Source organism: Macadamia integrifolia, chromosome 3 (genome assembly GCF_013358625.1).
Source record: "Macadamia integrifolia cultivar HAES 741 chromosome 3, SCU_Mint_v3, whole genome shotgun sequence".
NCBI classification, from domain to species: Eukaryota; Viridiplantae; Streptophyta; class Magnoliopsida; order Proteales; family Proteaceae; genus Macadamia; species Macadamia integrifolia.
Window position 1 is genome coordinate 24,480,565 of NC_056559.1, and position 10,661 is coordinate 24,491,225.

General features: G+C 38.5%; 1 pseudogene; it reads left to right on the forward strand.

Annotated features, from left to right (window-relative positions):
• The first annotated feature begins 34 nt into the window (after positions 1-34).
• LOC122074255 lies at positions 35-7,393 on the forward strand (annotated as a pseudogene).
• The last annotated feature ends 3,268 nt before the right edge of the window (positions 7,394-10,661 follow it).

Here is a 10,661-nt window from a genome sequence, read left to right on the forward strand (position 1 = left end):
TTATCAGCCAATTCAAAGTGATCCAAGAGCTCCAATGCTTTGTCCACATTACCATCCTTACAGAATCCATTCAAAATTGTGTTATATGTGATGTGATTTGGTGTAAAACCACGTTCCATCCTACTTTTTGGTGTATATTTTTAGACAGCTGTAACTTTTCCGACTTGGAGGATATCGAAGCTAACATATTTCGGCTGTAATCCCCATGAATTGCAGTTATTGCTCCTGGGTTCCATGCTTTGTTCTTGGAGGCTATGGTCAAAATATTCACTGATTGTTCAGAGGGGACCATATCAAAATTCGAGAAACTTCTAGAAATAGCTAAGGCTGAGGTTGTTGAGTTGGATCTTGAAGCAGAGTTTTCAAGTTTGGCACTTGATATTATTGGTCTTGGTGTGTTTAACTATGACTTTGGGTCAGTGACTAAAGAATCTCCAGTTATTAAGGTTTGGTTCAATGGGTATACATCCTGAAATTTCCCTCGTCCTGTTATTGTATCTTTCAGCTCAATAAAAAATGTTACTGTTTCTTAGGTTAGCATTTGTGTATGTTCCTCCAAAAATTAGGTATTTTGTAGCTTGGGACTTCCTTTTGACTGTGAACTGACACTATATAAGATGCTTTCCAATCGTCACTACATCAAAGACAATAGAATGTTAATGATCTAAAATATTAAGAAAGGGTTTACTCGGTGATTTCCAAATGCATCAACAACTGTGCCAGTAATGTGTTTCTATGTACTGCTTAAGTGTATAAAGAAATGTAAATAATATCTGGTAAAAGGATCTCTGAGCCACTTGGGGAGGGTACGCCGTACATTAGCAACCTCTCTCTCTATATCTTTCCTCACATGAAATTACCTCGCTGCCCTTTTATATATGAAATCATTCCATAGCACCACGTTGGTGCGCTCCTCTATGCTGCTTGCTCAGAAAACCCTCTCCCATAATATATTTATATGGGTAATCTTAAACTCTAGGAACTTTCTGATATGGTTTCTTGTTAAATTAAAATATGAGATGCTTTCTTCTTCTCACTTTCCTAATACCCTCTACACAAATTGTTTATGATCCATCAACATTTCTTGTGATATTTGTCATTTACTTTAGTCCTTCTATGTAAACTGACATTATGTTTCACTTTTCCAAGAATGGTTCATCCATCCATAGGAGAATGCATCAAGAGAGAGATTGATATATATATACATATAGAGAGAGAGAGAGAGAGAGAGAATACTGCATCACAAATCTTATATGTTTTCAGCCGTTTATTGTTTAAACCTTGCAAAAGAGACTTCATTGTTTAGGAAAGTATTATCTGTCTTATGCACTCAAATTAACCATTCTATTCCCACCTGAAAATTAAATTAAGAAGTCTATCCATACTATGAATTTTTGGTTGCTTCCATCTAACCTCTGCCTGTGGCCTCGGAATGATAGTATCTAGCAAATCCCGGCAACCTTCTCCTCGGGTCTTCAACTTTCTATACGGGACCAACATATGGTGACCGATTCCCTGCTCATGACAGATTGACATTTGTTCTTGCAAATTCGTTTTTAGTTAAAATTTTCTGGTATTCTAGTTTGTCTATCTATTACTTCGGTTGAAGTGTAGTTGGAAATAAGTTGGATCATAATGTAGTTCCCTTCAAATAATCAATTGCTCTATCTAAGTTTTATTCTTGTCTTCCATAACTAAAGTGAACCGTCCAGGCCTTTATGTAGTTCTCTTTGTGATTGTAACTTTGTGTTAATGAATTTCTGTTAAAAAAGACCTTATCATTCAACACATGCTTCCTGTGGGCTTTTGCATTGAAACTAAAGGACATGACTATGGAAGATTTTGATTTAGCTCTTCAACAAATATATTACAGGCTGTATATGGTACTCTTTTTGAAGCTGAACACAGATCTACTTTCTACATACCATATTGGAAACTTCCTCTAGCAAGATGGGTGGTTCCCAGGTAGAGAAAGTTCCATAACGACCTTATGATTATCAACGACTGCCTTGATGGACTCATCAGGAATGCGAAAGAGACCAGGCAGGTGAGAAGAAATTTAAGCTGATTGGTGAATGAACTTGAGCTTTAACCATGAATTTTATTTCAATCATAATGACCTTATGATAATCAACGACTGCCTTGGCATTGCCTTGTGGCCTTGTGAGAACATGCCTTATATCAGTTTTTTTTTTGACACTTCATGAGTTCACATTGATTATATTTATTGCTTTTTATGAATATGCTTATAGTAGACCTATACTTGTTTGTTATATGTTGGTTTTCTCATATTAGATCATTTCTAGCATAATTATGTCATATTGCATCCTATAAAGCTGGAATTTTATTTACCAAATATCTGTGCTTTCTCTGGTATTGTAAACATGATTTTGTTACTAACAACTATCCAATTTGTTCTTTTAATGCTAATTTTCCATTCTATGGTAGGAGACAGATGTTGAGAAGCTACAACAAAGAGACTACTTGAATCTGAAGGTTGTTACGATTCCTCTATAGAGAATGCTCCCAAATCCCACAGGCTATGCTTAATCATGGTTGATTTTATGTTGGAGCTTGACAGTTTTCCTTTAGAAGCACTGATATTTGTCATTCTTTCTGTGGACAAGTCTTGCAGGATGCAAGTCTTCTGCGTTTCCTAGTCGATATGCGGGGAGCTGATGTTGATGATCGTCAGGTAAATATATGCCCTGTAATGTTCTTGTTTGTTGTGATATTTTGAACAAGGAGTTTTAGGTTTAGAATGTTCCAGTGATAGACCTCCATTTAGGCCTATGATTGGCACATCTGACTTTTGAATAGGGCCTTTCCTAAAAGTTGACTTGATGTATGCCTTTAGGCTTTACCCCTACCCTCTCTCTCTCTCTCTCTCTATTAATTCCCCCTGGTGGGGTCTGTCAAATGATTTGCATAGCCTAGTTTCCATGCCCAGTTGGTTAGTGGGACTGGAGAAGCTGGAATATTGTTCTACAAATGTCCTCATCCAAGTCTTCCTCTTTAAGCATTTCTGAATTATCTTAGATTATTATTGAAATTTTGGTTCATATTTCCACGGCTAAAGGGTGGTTCTCTCTTATAATCGGTTATTTGATGTCTCTTCAGTTAAGGGATGACCTGATGACCATGCTTATTGCTGGCCACGAGACAACTGCTGCGGTTCTTACCTGGGCTATTTTCCTGCTTGCCCAAGTATGTTTCTGTCTTTCTGCATGACTAAAATCTGAAAGCAGTCCTACTAATTTTAGAATAACTCATGAACTTTTTATTTATTGAATCTTATCTATTAATTAAAATTTGCATTTCATGTGGACTTGTGCAGATATTTAAATGTTTTTACATATTTGGCAACTCTAAATGTCTCTTGAATTACTTTATTGCAGAACCCTTCCAAAATGAAAAAAGCTCAAGCAGAAATTGATTCTGTACTTGGTCAGGGGAGAACAACATTCGAATGTGTTAAGAAGTTGGAGTAGGTCAACAAAGCCTTTAGTCTTGCTTACTAGTTATATGGACTGTACTACGCAGCAATATTTTGAGTAATCCCATGTGCACATAAATGCATGCTTGCATTTGTAGTACACACACACACACAAAAAAATTAATGTTCATAATTTTCTTCTACGTTACCTGAATACTTCAAATTATGAGCCGTACCAGTCCCAACTCTTCATACAAACCAATGAGAATGCAAGAAATGGAATCTTTGCCTCCCCGAAGTTGTTGCATGTTCATGTGGCATAGGTTAACCCATACATTATATGTTAACTCAAGAATGGTGATCCTACAAATGTGTTTTAAGCCTCAACAAAGTTCAATGAACAGAAAAATGATCCACCCTCTTGGCGTCCTGGTCCTAAAGGAAACATTATGTTGGCCATTTGATGTCCCCTGGGTGTCAAATGATTCACTGCAAATGCTTAATTAGAGACAAGCCTCCACAAATATGGAAATGCCCAATTTTAGGCATCTCAAGGCCCCTATTTATTCATGTACTCATCCCATTATATGTAAACTGTTATAGTCTTCCACTTTACGGGAGTAACCTTTCAATATTTTGCTCAGATTTGTGTTGCTATGTTTCTTTTCAATTTTCTGTTAATCTGTTTCTATAGGTTCAAGTCTCTTGAATTTTTTTTTGTCAAATGGTGTTTATTAGAAAAAATGTATTGGTTCCTATGCTTTGGGCTGTTCTGATTATTAAGTATAGGATGAAGTCGAAGTGTTAAAAATTTTAAACTTTACATGCTTGCAGATACATACGGCTTATTGTTGTGGAGGCTCTTCGTCTATATCCTCAGCCTCCACTGCTTATTAGACGTTCCCTCAAATCAGATGTATTGCCGGGTACAAGTTCTCATTGACATAATATCTAACTTCAAGTAAATATAATTGATGCAGTTATATGTTGGGTTAATTGATGCAGTTAGACGTTCCCACACACATACACATATATCTAGGGGCTAAGCATGGAATTTTAAATCAATCATGCAGGAGGAAACAAGGGTGACAAAAATGGATATGCCATTCCTGCTGGGACTGATATATTTATTTCTGTAAGTAGAATTTTTTTTCTTAGGTTGACATCTTTCCTGAATACTTCAGATCTAGGTATACAGTAATTCTGGATTTTTTTTTCCCGAATGTTGATAGCCAATATTTTATTGAGAAAGGAAGGAATAATTAGGGTACGTACAACATACAGACGGATGCAAATGCAAACCCCTACCCAAACCCATGATTAAAAAAGAAGAAGAAGAAGAAGAAGAAGAAGAAGAAGAAGAAGAAGAAGAAGAAGAAGAAGAAAAGAAAAGAAAAGACAAGCACTATCTGATCACGCTACAACAGAAAAGTGATACCAAAACATAATTGAGGCCTCGTGATTCATTATTTGGCTACCTTATCAGCTAACTAGTTTGCTGATGGAGGGGCACCCTGGAAAGAAACAAGCAACAAAGATCATATTGCTCAGATCCTACTGATCATGTCATGATATGATAGCACCATGGTACGATTCCGCAACCAATGACCCAATCTGAATCTTCCTCCTATTGGACATGCTAAAAACTACTCTCCTGAGAATATAAGATTTGACAAACCAATGTCCCAAGCTGAATCTTCCTCCTACTGGACATGCTAAAAACTACTCTCTTGAGAATATGAGATTTTACAAATAACAAACTTTACTGTGGAGAATCATAATGCTCAAATATTGTAAGTATTGTTAATTTTGCTCAGATGTTTGATGCTGGATCAAGAGGTCCAATCTAAAGTGACATGGACCAATAGAAACCCATACGCAATGACTGACAGGCATTCCCACTTTTCTCAAACCATGTGGTCAGTATAATCTTAATTATCTGTATTTGATATTTCTTCATGCCCTCACGGAATAATCAATATCTGAGATAGCACTTCTGCCTAGCCCATCCATTAGACCCTTGTAACTTTAAATCTTATTGGTATGAAATTTTATTTCATTTATTAGCTATTTGGATTTGTCTCATTTTCTGTTTTTTATGACAATTTTCAGATTAGGGAAACTAGGCAACTTTATTTTGTTACTTTCATAGTTCCTATGTCAGGTTTGAATTCTTTCTTATTAAGTTTATTATTAGGAAAGAAGTATTTAGAACCAGCCTGAGAATTCCAGTTTTATTCCATTTCTGAAATCTTTGAAACCCCTCACCTCTTTCAAATCTAGGTCTGGATGGCTGATTTTAACTCCTCATTCATGTCTGCTGAAGTAGAATCACCATCCTTAATTTTTTATTTTTTTTTAATGAAAAAAGGTTGCTCTAAAGGAATTTTGATCCATTTGAAGAAACAGAGCTGTACTTTCCAAGATTAATAGTTTGGTTCAATCCGTTTGCAGAATAAGCTACTATGATTGCTGTTTGGTGATAATGGAAGCCGAAGATACATGATGAAGAGATTTCTGTAGCTTCAAACCCCTAAATAGAGATAATTTGTCTTAACCGGCATGCTTAAACTGAACAAAAGTATATAATCCTCTCAAAAGGGTAGATTTCTATGTTTTTCTTCTTTATTTTTTTTATTTTTCCTCTCTTTTCCAATCAGGAAACGGAAATTTACTGAAAGAACAAAAAAGAGGGGAATGAGAAGTAAAAAGACGCCCTTGGAGGGCCTAGGATTTAAAACTATGAACAAGTTCCCAAAGCCCCAAACTTATCCGTCACCATTTATTAAAAAAATGAAAAAAAAAATAAAAAATAAAAAGAAAGGAAGGATAGTATCAACCCCAAAACTGAAATTTCCCTAGGGCTCACCATGTGTGTTTATTGTCCTTGTGTTTCTAATGATCACTGTTCTTCAACCAGTCACAAGCCTAGTTGACATTATTAAAGAATGATAATGTGAAGTCATTTTGGTATCAAATTTAGCCCGTGACTATATTATGATGTTGATTGGATGTCTGTAACTGAAATGCGTGTGGCAGATGTTGCCAGGTGTACTGGAAACTGTTCCAAGTTTAGTCATGCCTTCTTTTTTCCTGTTCTTTTTATAAATAAAAAAGCCTTACAATTAGGGGAAAGAATATCACATGAAATTTAAATAGAGATAATAATTGGATTTCATTCATCTGTGTATGGCCGGTTTAGTTTAGTATACACTTATATTACTGTCCATTGAGAAGTGATTGATTACTTTCCAGACAGCACCTCTGCTCGCGTGATGTTCTTTCAGCTTCTGCTGCTTTTTCTTTTCCTTTTCCTTCCTTTTCACCTTTGTTGTCCCTTCCACCCCTCCTCTTTTTCCTTCCTTGATAAGGTTGAAACTCCTTTTCTGGTTCAGGTGTATAACCTTCATAGATCTCCCTTTTTTTGGGACCAACCCCATGACTTTGAACCAGAGAGGTTCTTAATGACTAGGCAAAGTGAAGGATTGAAGGATGGGCAGGTTTTGATCCAGGCCGGAGCCCGGGAGCAATGTACCCTAACGAGGTCATTTTTTACTCTTCTAGAATATCCTTTTTGTACAATTAAATGTTTACTACTCACTATTTCTTGTACATTGGAATTTGTCAGATCATATCAGATTTTGCTTTCTTACCTTTTGGAGGGGGACCACGTAAATGCGTCGGAGACCAATTTGCACTCTTGGAATCAACTGTGGCTTTGGCACAATTGTTACAGAAATTTGATGTGGAGCTGAAAGGATCTCCCGAATCGGTAGAACTCGTTACAGGTGCAACAATTCATACTAAGAGTGGTCTGTGGTGCAGATTGAGAAAGAGACGTCATTGATTGAAATGTAGGAGTGTTGCAATCATATTATTGCCACTAATTGTTGTAATCCTCATTTACTGGTTACAGACCAGCACACGTAATCAAAAGTTGTTTACCTCTCTTCCTCCTACAGGCTATAACTGCCAGAGCCTGTTGTTCTGGAAGTTTCTTAATTCTTTCCTTTGGCAGCCAATATAGAATATCTCCCCTAAGGGCTAAGGTGGGATTCTGCATGGAAAAGGAAAAAAAGAAAAAAGAAAAATTGGGATTCCTTCCTTGTATAAGCATATGATCCTTGTACTTTTGCTCCATCTGTATTCCATTACCTTAGACAAAGGAATCATGACCCGTCACCCTTTAAATTTCAAAAGCTGCGACCTGAGAAGTGAGAATCACTCTAAAAAAGACCTAATGAGACTAAAATTGCAAGATTTGCATTATTTTATGAATTAAAATTTTCTAGTCTAAATGCATATCTAAGCTAACATCTTATCTTAGCCATTCAATGATTCAGGCTTCTGATATACAAGTGAGTATCAAACTTTATTTTCCTGTTGCCCCCACCTGCCTGTTAAAATGGATGCATACGTAAAGGTTTCTCAACTTGAAGAACCATAAAAGAAAAGATTATTGCTTCAACAATTTCAGTTACATACATGTAATGCCCATTGTTTAAGGAAGAAGGAGAAGAAGAAAAATGGGAGGAGCAGGGTGTGTGGATGGAAAACTGGCAACAACATTGTATGCTGCACCTGTTCCTTTGATTGGCCTCTACATTGCAGTTGCAACATTGGTATGTTTCTTCAGCATGTCTTTTGATTTGGTGTATGGATTATTCATTCGAAAACATCCATATATACCATGTAAATTGTTCTCTATGAACTCACTCACCATTACGGTGCTAGCAGTAGCCACAAAAATACCACTTGATCTTACCACATCCATGCCTAGAGCTGAGGATCAGCTCTCCAAGCTCACTGGCACTGCATTGTTGTGCACTTCACTTGGGTTTCTTATGCCCTCCCTGGGGAAAATGGGCACATCTGAGCGCTACAGCAACTTGGCAGCATTGAGGGTGGTGGTGATTACTATGGTTGTTAATGTGTGTGTACAAATGGGCATAGGTGTGATCTTTGCCTTCACAATAGAACACATCATCATAATAATCTGCATCTTGGTGTTGCTTTTGTTGATGTGGTCATCTGCCCTAGGGTTTAGAGGACAAATAGAGTGCTCTAGACCTTATATAGGGCGTCTGATGTCTCATGCTACAGATGATGCAAAGGGTCAGCAAGGATTAAGGAAACTATTAGTGAACCTCCATATAATCAACTATTCAGGAAACCCTCAAATATGGACATCTGAAACTTCACATCATCACAATTTTGTGTTATTATGTACCCTTTCTTCATTAGTTGTTTTACAAGCCATGGTAAGGTCATTTGCCTTTAAAAAAGTGAGTTTATCATGCAGTGGTGTTTCTGACTACAAATGGTCAATTTTGGTGGTGATTGTGGCTCAACTTCTAACAATTGTAGTGGGGACTATTTGCATCATCCGAAGATGGTTTTCATTAGTCCGTCACAGTAAAATGAAAGAACAGCTCTGGACACACCAAAATTGTAATATCCCGCTTCTTAAACCCGGTCTGATTTCGCGGTTGAACCGGTTTAACCATGCAGGAACCGAGCCAGAGGATGTTAGAGCGGGTTCCTTATGGGCTATGATGGCACGGGTGACCTTAAACACCGGCTGGCCCGACAAGTCCGAGCCAGTGCCAGAAGAGACGGGAGTGCCCAAACCGTGTACGTGCACCTACCATAAGGCTATGTACGGATAAAACAGGTATTATATCTGTATTTTAAGATATATACGTAGGCTACAATGTATGCCTGGGGTGGGGTTTGAGCCGAGGTCCGAGCCGGGTCAAAATCCCAAGTTTTTACTCTCGGATGGGTATGTCAGGTGGGTGCACCCACCCACCTGAGTGACCCATCCATCAGTATTCACTTAAGTAGGAATAGTATATAAAGCTTTATGACTTCTTTTCTTTCCATTTATTACCCCCGTACGTTTGGTGAGAAAAGTAAAGAGGAGAGAGAAAAAGAAAGGGAAGAAGAAAGGAAGAGGAAGAAAAGGAGGATTTCAGTGGCGCCGAAGCTCGATCTTGCCATTCCGGTGCCGGGAGAGTGATCTTCAACTCGAGATCTACAGTTGGAGGTAAGAAAAGTTGGGTTTTATGAACATTCACCATACCCACGCTTTAAACCCTTGATTCGAGTATGGTTTCTTAAGATCTTGTAGACACCCTTTGAAATGATGAATCTAAGGTTTAATAGATGATTTATGTGTTGATCTTGAAGGATTTGAAGAGATATTGACAAGGTAGAAGGAGCATTGTGAGTTGGAAGTGATTTGGAGGGTTTGAAGTCATTCTTGAGCAAAGAAGGTAAGATGGTTCCCCTCACTCGAATCTAACTTAGATCTAAGCTAGAACCATCCTATAGGACTTTAAAGGTGTGAAGAATGGGTTGAGAAAAGCCCTATTTGGGTCCCCAAGGAATGGAGGAAGTTGAGAAGAAACTGGGGTTTTTCCGCCAAAACCGGCGGGTGCAACCGGCGGGTCCCTACCCGCCTGAGTCACCCACCTGAGAGGACCAGGGGGGTTCTGGCCAAACCGGCGGGTAGGACCGGCGGGTCCTACCGGCGGGTCCATACCCGCCGGTCCTAAACCGGCGGGTAGGACCGGTGGGTAGACAACCCACCTGTCTGACCCACCTGAGTGGCCAGAATGTGATCCGTAGGTCCGATCGAGCCCAAATCGGACGTGTGACCTTCTTTCGACGTTCTAAACACGATTTTGATGTCGGATTTCATTAATTTTGATTCTAAAATGGTGAAGTACTAACCCCTCTCAATTATGTTAGGTTCACCAAATCCTACCCGATTCGCTCCGGATCTCACCCGTACCGAGCGGGAATCCTTGTACGCTACAAGTAAGTGGAGAGAGGACGCTTGGCCTTGTTTCAAGGCATTTGTTTGGCATTCATATAACTATATCTAATCTAGTCATGTCATCATGAATATGCTATATAGATTAGTCATTCCACACTTTGATGTGCATATATGCTATGTTTACTTTTCAAATGCAAATTGAATGAGATGTTATATGTTGAATGTGGACATCATGTTGCATAATGCATTAATAGACTAGATGCCGTGGTCGGCTTGGAAACGAATGCATTGGTGGCCCGTGGTATGGGACACGGTGGCACTATGCAGTCGTACTACATATAGGAGCATGCGGTATTAGGATTTTCACCATCCCGTGCTACGACCCTTCCCAACAGGGGTTGAGGTGTTGGGTTGCCATTTGGGGGGAAGCAGGGGTCGCGG